Here is a 10,951-nt window from a genome sequence, read left to right as displayed (position 1 = left end):
CATTGAAAAACCTCATGACTCTGCACTGTACAGAGAACTTCATATCAAATGCACAAATTCTTCATTTTCCTGAGTATAGTTTGCACACAGTTGGTACGTTATCTGAGATTACTGCTGCCCATATGCAGTACCTTGCATTTGTCAGTATTAAACTTCGACTGCCTTTTTCAGCCCATCTGCCTAATTTTTCTAGATCTTGTTGCAGTACCATACAGTGATTGTCATTAACCATCCTACCAACTTTTGTGTCATCTACAAATTTCGACATTAAACGTGATGCATCTTGATCAATATCATTATTAAATATATAAATCAAGAAATGGTCCAAATATGAACACTGGGGGACTCCACTACTAACATTCGTCCAAGAAGACCAGTGTCCATTAAGTACTGTCTCTTTTTTCCATAGCAATAACTTGTCCTTAATGCCACACTTCTAATTTGTGCAGTAGTGTTTTACATAAAGCCATAGGTGCATAGGTGCGTCTGTATGAAGAAACATACAGACACACCTAAAGAGGAGTTCGTTTTATAAAAATGAGTGCGCAAAAAACTTCTGGGGAAAAATTGAGTTTATTCTATATTCCCGATTTTAACAAGTGTTGCTGTCGGTACTGAAAGCAGCCGCCTCATACACTGGAATAAACATCTAGGACGTGGTTGTTTTAGCCGGGCTAGTTACCTAGGTTACCACGATAAACTCTTGATGTAACGCTTTTGAAAACACTATTATACGTTCCTTGCCTTGTAGGATAATTATGCAGTGTTCATACGTTACGTTTTACCAATTCAGATCGATGTCCCTGTTTAAAATGGCCACGTGCCACTATAAATATTTGAAACTATAAATTTGCGTCCAGTGTTCCTATTCTTTAGTGTTTTACTACACTTTTGGTAATAGAGTGTATATTAGATATTCAAGACGAATAAGTTTCTTCTTTCTTCAGATTTCCTATCATTTAGCTGATTCATGTTGTTGGAGTTCTCCAATAACGTGGATTAGCTCCACAAGTTTTCGGGTTAAGGAGTAGTTAAAATATTATTTATGACGCTCCTTGAACTGCAGGGGACTGTGTGACAAATAGAGAATATGACAACGGTGTACTAAATTTTTATGCTCCCCATCTTCCCATTACATCATACTTGACAACAAAAGTGATGCCAAAGGTGAGCAAAAAACAACTTCCTTTGACAGGAAAGAAAGAAAAAAATTGCTTAACAGGAAAGAAAGAAAAAAGTCGCTTAACAGGAAAGTGCAATTCAAATTCTTCAAGGAAACAACCTGTCTTGTAATTGGTTGGAATGCCATGTAAACATTCATTGCAAATAGTTTCTTCATTGCATAGCATCATTTATGCATTTGTAGGTTTCAGATCTGTCCCTTTAGATCTGTCCCTCTAACAAGAGTTGCAAGCGTGTTTTACAGGTAAGAACAATTTTGTTTAATTGTTTAGTAGTACTAGAGAAATTATAGCTAAATTTAAATATGGTCCTAACATTTTTGTCACCGAACACGTAAATCATAATGCTATGTAATGTTTCATTTATCTAAACTCGTACTGGCGTTACCTTTCTGCTCGCAACTTCATTAATATCTTACCACTTAATCTAAAACTACAAAATAAACAGCCAACTCGAAAGAAAGAAACACTTACTCGACTTGGTGCTGTCCAACGAGCAAGTGCGCATGTAGCACAGTGGCATTGCCACAGTCCTTCCCACACTAGGTAGAAAAGGCCTGGTTTCGAATCCCGTTAATGACTCAAGAACTTTTATAGTTTTTCCCCTCCGTGGCTGAGTTAGTCGGACTCAGGAGTAGATAGTAACGTTTCCTACCGTTTTCCCTTGGAAACTCGAGTTTTTCGTCGGGTTGGGGGGAGTCTAATATGACAAGTTTTTTATTATTATTTGTCCAAAGAGCAGGTAACTGTAGACACCACGTATCCAAGCATTCTGTCAGATCATTTAGTGTTACTTTTTTCGGTAACGGTCACGTTTCCTCATCAACCTAAGACCATTTACACTCCTAACTTTTATCGCACCAATTGGACTGCTGTTAATACTGCAATAGAATCAATGAACTGGTCACATTTCTAGCTGATGCTAACCTCTCGATTAATATTTGCTAAAATGTAGAATTGGGACCAGTTGATTGATCTTGGTTAACATGGAACGACAAGGGTAGAGCCTTGTCGATCAATTCGGCCCTGGAAAGATTGTGCAAGGCTCAAGGGGTAGAATTTTTTTCAGCCTGGACTGTACTTGTTAACAGGAGAGATTGCTTCTACAGGGATGGGATACACTTAAATAGAAAGGGTGCAAGAATATTTGCTGATGCTATCGAGGCAGTGTTAGGCGGGTCGGAAAACTGCTAGCTTGGGGGGAGACAAAGACCAATAGATTGACAGTAGCCACTGGCAGAGATGAAAGAGATTCTTGCACTGCTTCTATTAGAATGAGCAGAAGCCTGAAAAACAAGATGCATGGTATTTCAGAGACTGCTGGGAGCCATTGCGGTACAAGTAAACACATGGGTTGTGTTAGGGTAGCTAAGAATAGAAACAGGTGCAGGTATACTTGCGTGTACACCAATGCTAGGAGTTTAGTAAATAAATTTGATGAATTTGAGGTATTGCTCAAAACATCGAAGGCAGATATTGTTGGGATATCAGAGACGTGGTGTCACACAGATATAAGGGATGCGGAACTGCAATTTGGGGAGTACAACGTCTACAGAAAGGATAGACAGGATAGGAAGGGGGGAGGTGTTATGCTATTAGTTAAGAAACACATAAAAACCAAGGAAGTGAAGCCAGTCGACATCGCTGGACAGTGCAGTGTGGAGTCAGTTTGGTGTGACAAACATTGGGAGATCAAAATTGAGAGTAGGAGTGTGCTATAGGCCTAATGACTCTGATGAGTATAATAAGGAACTGTACAGGGAAATAGAGTGGGCCAGTAAATCAGAGTGTCTTATAATGGGAGATTTTAATTTCCCAGATATTGACTGGATTTTGGGGGCTGGTTACTCACACACTAGCAGGGCTTTTGTGGATTTATTGGATGATTATTTTCTACATCAGCATGTTCGGGAGGCAACTAGAGGGAGTAATACTCTTGATTTGATTATCAGCAGTGATTCTTCATGCATTAAGAATCTGCAGATAAATGAACCACTAGGTGGCAGTGATCACAGTGTGCTGAAGTGGGATTTACTCAAAGAGGTAACTACCATCAGGGGTAAAGGGAAGGGTTATTGCTTCCGTAAAGGCGACTACGATGGACTGAGACAGTATTTAAATTCTATACAGTGGGACCAACTGATGATGTTACCAACAGCAAATTCAAAATGGGAAGCATTCAAAGAACTTATCTTGGAAGCTACTAGGCTTTACATACCAACTAAGAAATATTGTTCAAGGTTTAGGCCAAAATGGATGTCAGATGAACTAATGAGGCATATGGCAGAGAAGAAAAATGCATGGGATACATACAAATTAACACATGACACAGAAGCCTATGATAGATACAAGTTGATATGCAACCAAGTTACAAAGGAGGTTAGGCAGGCGAAGGCAGATTACGAGAAATCCTTGGCAAGGGATGCAAAGAAAAACAGCAAAGAGTTCTTTACTTATGTAAACTCTAGAAGGAAGGTGATGAATCAGATTGGTCCACTTGATATTGATGGGTCAAGTGTTGATGATCCTGCTCAGGTAGCTAACAAACTAAATGAATATTTTGCATCGACATTCACACATGAGGAGTTATTCAGCGAGGGGAATGCCAGAGGTGTATTCAACTCTAGCAGTAAGCTTCAGAATCTTGAAATAACTGGGAGTAAAGTGGAGGAGAAACTGTTGAAGATAAACACAAGAAAGGCACCCGGGGTGGATGGGATCTATCCAGTTATATTAAAGGAGGCAGCAAAGGAAGTAAGCAAACCCTTAGCCATAATTATGAGAGCTTCCTTGGACTCAGGGGAGGTACCCATAGACTGGAAATGTGCAAATGTGACCCCAATTCACAAAGGAGGATCAAAGGCTGACACAAGTAATTATAGACCTGTGAGCTTAACTTCTGTTCCAGGAAAATTAATGGAGGCACTGGTTAAAGAAGCACTGCAGGATCATTTAGACAAGACTTCAGTTATAGCTCAGACACAGCATGGTTTTGTTAAGGGGAAGTCTTGCCTGACCAACTTAATTGGATACTATGATGCAGTCACAAAAGAACTGGATGCAGGGAATAACTTTGATATTATATACTTGGATCTTAGAAAGGCTTTTGATACTGTTGCACATGGAAGACTGCTACACAAATTGGAGCAGTGTGACATTGGAGGCAAATTGCTGCTATGGATAAAGGGGTGGTTGAGGGGGAGAAGACAGAGAGTGGGAATCAATGGACACTGCTCATCGTGGACTGATGTTATTAGTGGAGTCCCTCAGGGCTCAGTGTTGGGTCCATTGTTGTTTTCTGTATTTATAAATGATATTGATGATGGTATATCGGGCTTAATGTCCAAGTTTGCAGACGATACAAAGGTTGGCAGGGTTGTCAAGGACACTACTGACACTATGCCGCTGCAACAGGATCTGGAAAGGTTGAGCAGATGGGCTGAGAGGTGGCAAATGAAGTTTAACATTGACAAATGTAAAGTACTATACATGGGAAACAGCAACCCCAGAGCAAAGTATCAACTCGGTGGTACAATACTGACAGTGGTAGAGAATGAAAGGGACTTGGGGGTGGTTGTGCAGGCAGATATGAAGTTCTCTGAGCAGTGCAGACGGGCTGCAAGAGTAGCTCATGGAGTATTGTCAATGATATACAGGAATTTTTCCAGCAGGGATAAGGAGGTGATTATTCCATTGTATAAGGCGATGGTCAGGCCACACCTAGAGTACTGTATACAGGTCTGGAGGCCTCATTTCAAGAAGGATGTAGAGTGCTGGAACGAGTACAGAGAAGGGCAACAAGATTAGTGAATGGAACAAAGGGGTGCTCTTACGAAGAAAGGCTTAAGTTTTGCAAATTACAGTGTCTGGAGACTAGGCACCAGCGAGGTGATCTGATAGAGGTGTATAAAGCCTTGAATGGTTTAAGCATGCTCAATGCTGATGGGATTCTTCCTCTAGCTCAGAAAAATCACCTGAGAGGGCATAAATTCAAATTGAGGAAAGACGGATGTAGGATAGACGTGCGGAAATTTGCCTTTAGCCAGCGGGTGGTTGGTTGGTGGAACAGACTTCCATCCCTTGTGGTGGAGGTTGATAGCCTAAATAAGTTTAAGGCTCAGCTGGACAGGTATTTTGAACGAACAGAGGGGTGAAGTGGAAGTGTTTTTTTTTTTTTTTTTCTGTTTTTTTTTGGCTGATGCTGCATAAGCTTGCTTTCTTGCATCAAATGCCTCTACTAATGCTAATGCTAATGCTAATGCTAACATCGAGCAAGTCTACGCAGTAGCACAGTGACATCGACACACTCCTTCTCGTATTGGGTGATAAAAGCCCAGGTTCGAATCCCCTCAATGTAGTAGCAGGATTTTAGGAGCATTGACAACTAAGGCCATATTGCCTTAGTTGTCGATGCTCTATTTTTTTATTTTTGTATTGCCTACAAAAATTGCCTTTTTTTTGTAGTATAATTGCCTTCGGGTATATATTGTCTGTAAATTGCGTGTGTTCTGAGGTCCATTTTCTCTTTGCTGGACGAAAAACACCAGTTTCCTGGAGAAAAAAAAACATGCTATTCTCGCCAGTTGTAAAACTTGACAAGAAATCACTTCCACTTGTCCGAATCACCAAATACGTATGCGCCATCGTCGAGGACGATGACGCCCAAAAATTTCCTTTACTGCACATATTCAACATCTGTCTGTCAAAGTTAAAAGTTTTACTTGTTTTATTTGTGCTCCAAATTAACAGACAAGACTGGGGACTGAACACTAAAACCCTATATCTATTTTATAATGCTGCCATAATTCCAATTACAACGCTCCCAGCCTTTGATTTAGAAGTACTGCACTTAAAACTGTATAAACTAAGTTATCCACTATTCAATGTTGTTTTCTCCTTAGCATACTTCACGTTTGCCGAACAGTATCAACTCCAACTCTACAGACACTTGCAGGCACTATACCACTTGACCTGCATGTTGTGTTTAGATGGCTTTGCATTTAAATCGGCAGAGGCATTTCTACGGAATTTCAGGGAATCATTGTTAACAATCAGGCTGATCCAAAAACTGAACGAACCCGATGCTGGAATTTGTTAGTGAACACCTGGCAGAATAGATGGAATTCTATCGAAAAAGCAGCTATTCCCAAAAAATTCGTTCCCGACGTAACTGCATTACTTTCATCATCCACCAGAAAATGGTTTTCACTCTCGCTGTTTACCTCCTATATACTAACTGGACATGGTTCGCTTACCGCAAAACTCTACCAATTCAGACTTTATAATATAGTCTCCTGTCGATGTGGGCTACCGGAAGACTCTCCTCACGTACTTTTTGGACGCTCCATTTACGAGGAATGGCTCTTAAGGCAATAGTACCAAACGCTCTATTTACGAGGATTAGCTCTTAAGGCAATAGTACCAAACTTGTCTCCCAAATGTGGGAAGATATCTATCAACAATTCCTGGGCCCTTCAAATCTTCTGCAATGCTGGTTTTAATCGCAGGAAGCTTTCAACGTAAATGTTAATGCAAGCAATCAAACTGAAAACACTTTGTATTTTCATAAACGAAAATTTATGAAACGACGACAAAATTTATGAAATGACGACAAATTTATGGACGACAAACGAGGCAACAAGTTGTATTTTCATAAATGAAAATACAACTTGTTGCCTCGTTTGTCGTCCTGATGACGTAATGTCCAAAATTTTTCTGGTTTTCAAGAACACACGAAGATTTTAACAGATGCTACATTATTCTTTATCAACTAAATCCTTCCTCTGCACAGTGATACCGTCATCAACCAGTGACTTCTGACACCACTCCAGTTAACATAATTATATGTAGAACTTGTTCCTGCAGATCTTGTTTTTGAATGACATTACACCCTTTGACAGTACTACACGCTTTCTCTTTGTGGACTACTTTGGGCAGAACTGCATAAATACGTGGACAAAGACAAAGATATAGATAAAGATTTTATTTATTTATTTTTATTTTTTTTGTTTTATTTATTTATTATTTTTGTTTTATTTTATTTATTTTTAATTAATTAATTTATTTATTTAATATTTTAATTAATTTATTATTATTATTATTATTATTATTTTTTAACTTTATGCTATTCTATTCTTTGTCTTCTGCAGTCCTGTCTCCTGGGAAAGACTGTGTGTTTGTGTGTTCGCCTGCCTGGTGACAAAACGACCAGAAACAACACAACACACACAGCTACATGGGGGTTCTGCGCCCAGTAAGCATTCACGATTGACAATATCAAGTTTCTGTCAACAACGCTGTTTCCAACAATTTTTTCTTTTAAAAGGGCATCCCACAACCTCATATTTTAGAAACTTTAAGAAGGCGTGGCGTATAAGGTACTTGGATTCATCAAGACATTCATTATATGTTCAATAATGATGTGTTTACAAGACATATATTTGTCGCAATAGTCTTGCCGATTCTTGAAATACAGTCCCTATACGGGGTCCAGAACAATGACACCAAATGTGTTCAAGAGTTGTAGAATATTAAAAGAAAAATCTCCAAGATTTTCCTTATCTTATTTATTCAACAGGCGAACACTGATCAAACTTAAATTTACATATAAGCTTTTACGTCACAAAATCTTAGTTACGGGCTCCGTAGAAAATATTACTTACTCTGTTCCCCTCAGACTATGGCAAAAACAGTCCAGATTGACTAGGCAAATCAATTCAACACTGACTAGCAAACACAGTCCAGGACTGACTACGCAAAAGCAGTCCATTACTCAGTCTATTCGATTAATTTTGAGAACAGTCTGATAGGCAGCGTCAGACGCTACAATCAGGAGTAAAGGAAAGGGTTTTTGCTTCCGTAAAGGGGAGTACAGTGGTCTCAGACAGTTTTTAAATTCTGTACAGTGGGATCAACTGACGATGTTACCAACAGTAAATTCTAAGTGGGAAGTATTTCAAGGAATTAATCGTGGATGCTACTAAAAGTTTCATACCTATTGTTCAAGGTTTAGGCCTAAATGGTTATCAAATGAACTAATGAGACTCGTAACAGAGAAGAAAAATGCATGGGATGCATATAAATTATCAAGCGACTCAGAAGCCTATGGCAGATATAAGCTAGTCTGTAATTAGGTCACAAAGGAGGTTAGGCAGGCGAAGGCAGATTACGAGAAATCCTTGGCAAAAGATGCTAAGAAAAACAGCAAGGATTTCTTTACTTATATAACCTCTAAAAGGAAGGGGTTGAATCTGATTGGTCCACTTGACATCGATGGTTTGACTGTTGATGATCCTGCTCAGATAGCAAACAAACTGAATGAGTATTTCGCATCTACATTCACACATGAGGAGTTATTAAGGATTGAAAATGGCAGAAGGTTATCAAATTGTAGCAGGGTGCTTAATGATTTTGTAATAACTGAGAGCAAAGTGGAGGAGAAATTGTTGAAGTTAAACATAAGAAAAGCACCTGGGGTGGATGGGATCTATCCAGTTATATTAAAGGAGGCAGCAGAGGAAGTAAGCAAACCCTTAGCCATAATTATGAGAGCTTCCTTGGACTCAGGGGAGGTACCCACGGACTGGAGATGTGCAAATGTGACCCCAATTCACAAAGGAGGATCAAAGGCTGACACGAGTAATTACAGACCTGTGAGTTTAACTTCTGTTCCAGGAAAATTAATGGAGGCACTAGTTAAAGAAGTACTGCAGGATCATTTAGACAAGACTTCAGTTATAGCTCTGACACAGCATGGTTTTGTTAAGGGGAAGTCTTGCTTGACCAATTTGATTGGATACTATGATGCAGTCACAAAGGAACTGGATGCAGGGAATAACTTTGATATTATATACTTGGATCTTAGAAAGGCTTTTGATACTGTTGCACATGGAAGACTGCTGCACAAATTGGAGCAGTGTGACATTGGAGGCAAATTGCTGCTGTGGATAAAGGGTTGGCTGAGGTGATCTGATAGAGGTGTATAAAGCCTTGAATGGTTTGAGGGGGAGAAGACAGAGAGTGGTAATCAATGGACACTGCTCGTCGTGGACTAATGTTATTAGTGGAGTCCCTCAGGGCTCAGTGTTGGGACCATTATTGTTTTCTGTATTCATCAATGATATTGATGATGGTATATCAAGCTTAATGTCGAAGTTTGCAGACGATACAAAGGTAGGCAGGGTTGTCAAGGACACTACTGACACTATGCTGCTGCAACAGGATCTGGAAAGGTTGAGCAGATAGGCTGAGAGGTGGCAAATGAAGTTTAACATTGACAAATGTAAAGTACTACACATGGGAAACAGCAAGCAACCCCAGGGCAACGTATCAACTCTGTGGTACTACACTGACAGTGGTAGAGAATGAAAGGGACCTGGGGGTAGTTGTGCAGGCAGATATGAAGTTCTCTGAGCAGTGCAGACGGGCTGTATGATGATATATAGGAATTTTTCTAGCAGGGATAAGGAGGTGATTATTCCCTTGTATAAGGCAATGGTCAGGCCACACCTAGAGTACTGTATACATGTCTGGAGGCCTCATTTCAAGAAGGATGTAGAGCTGCTGGAATGAGTACAGAGAAGGTAAGATTAGTGAATGGAACAAAGGGTTGCTCTTATGAAGAAAGGCTTAAGTTTTGCAAATTACAGTGTCTGGAGACTAGACACCAGCGAGGTGATCTGATAGAGGTGTATAAAGCCTTGAATGGTTTGAGCATGCTCAATGCTGATGGGATTCTTCCTCTCGCTCAGAATAATCACCTGAGAGGGCATAAATTCAAATTGAGGAAAGATATGTAGGATAGACGTGTGAAAATTTGAATTTAGCCAGCGGGTGGTTGGTTGGTGGAACAGACTTCCATCCCTTGTCATGGAAGTTGATAGCCTAAATAAATTTAAGGCTCAGCTGGACAGGTATTTTGAACGAACAGAGGGGGTGAAGTGGAAGTGGTTTTTTTTTTTTTTTTTTTTTGGCTGATGCTGCATAAGCTTGCTTTTTTGCATCAAATGCCTCTACTAATGCTAATGCTGATCTGAAGCTAGACTCCCTCACACACCTAGTGGAATTCACATAGTTCAGGCAAAAGGTAGTCCGACTAGATACTCAATAAAGGAGTTTAATTTTTTGGCCAGTGAGTGTATACTACAACTTTAAAAACTCCGATTTCGTGTGCTACACGGCAGCTCACATCGAACTTCTTTGCGAATGTATTGCCTGCTTACCACCATTTTATGGGGGACCAGTTAGTTCCACGAACTAACATGCTGTCATATCAATCTCATCTTTTAAAAATGACCAATTAGACTTTTGGTGAGGCCTATTTTTTGAAAGTAGTGCAATATCACGCAAACTTGTTGAAAGTCAACTTTCTTTTATTGTGAGAATTAAGACCAATTACATCGTCTATACACTTGGAACTGTTTTTGACAGATGGTGCTATCCCAGCACCATGTGCCAGACATTCTATAGGTCTTTGAAGAAAGAGTAGTATGATTCTGAATGCAAGATACCGCGATCGACGGACTTAGATTTCCAGTGTGGTATGCTAATAGGGTGATAAACACCGATGAGCCAAAACATTATGACCACCAAGTCGTTATGCAAATCAAAGCAACTGCAGGTGAACTATGGTGTATGTGTGGGTCGGGACACGGTATAAAAAACACCTGATACTGAGCTCCGTTAATCAGTGTTACTCTTGTTCTTTAAATGGGAGAGGTGGGGGACTTAAGCAAGTTTGACAAAGGCCAAATTGTAATGGCCAGACGACT

General features: G+C 39.8%; 1 protein-coding gene across 1 annotated transcript in view; it reads left to right on the top strand.

Moving 5' to 3' along the window:
• Positions 1-1,339: 1,339 nt before the first annotated feature.
• LOC150081308 (uncharacterized) overlaps positions 1,340-10,951 on the top strand; it is a gene marked incomplete at its 3' end in the record, with an annotated part of 152,467 nt that continues 142,855 nt past the window's right edge. Inside the window, exon 1 of the mRNA XM_090380156.1 lies at positions 1,340-1,426. The remainder of the gene's footprint in view (positions 1,427-10,951) is intronic.

The sequence above is a fragment of the Mastigoproctus giganteus genome, chromosome 8, assembly GCF_048544385.1.
Source record: "Mastigoproctus giganteus isolate SK-2022 chromosome 8, ASM4854438v1, whole genome shotgun sequence".
Classification (NCBI taxonomy): Eukaryota; Metazoa; Arthropoda; class Arachnida; order Uropygi; family Thelyphonidae; genus Mastigoproctus; species Mastigoproctus giganteus.
Note: the sequence above shows the minus strand (reverse complement) of the source record. Positions and strands in the feature narration are given on the sequence as shown.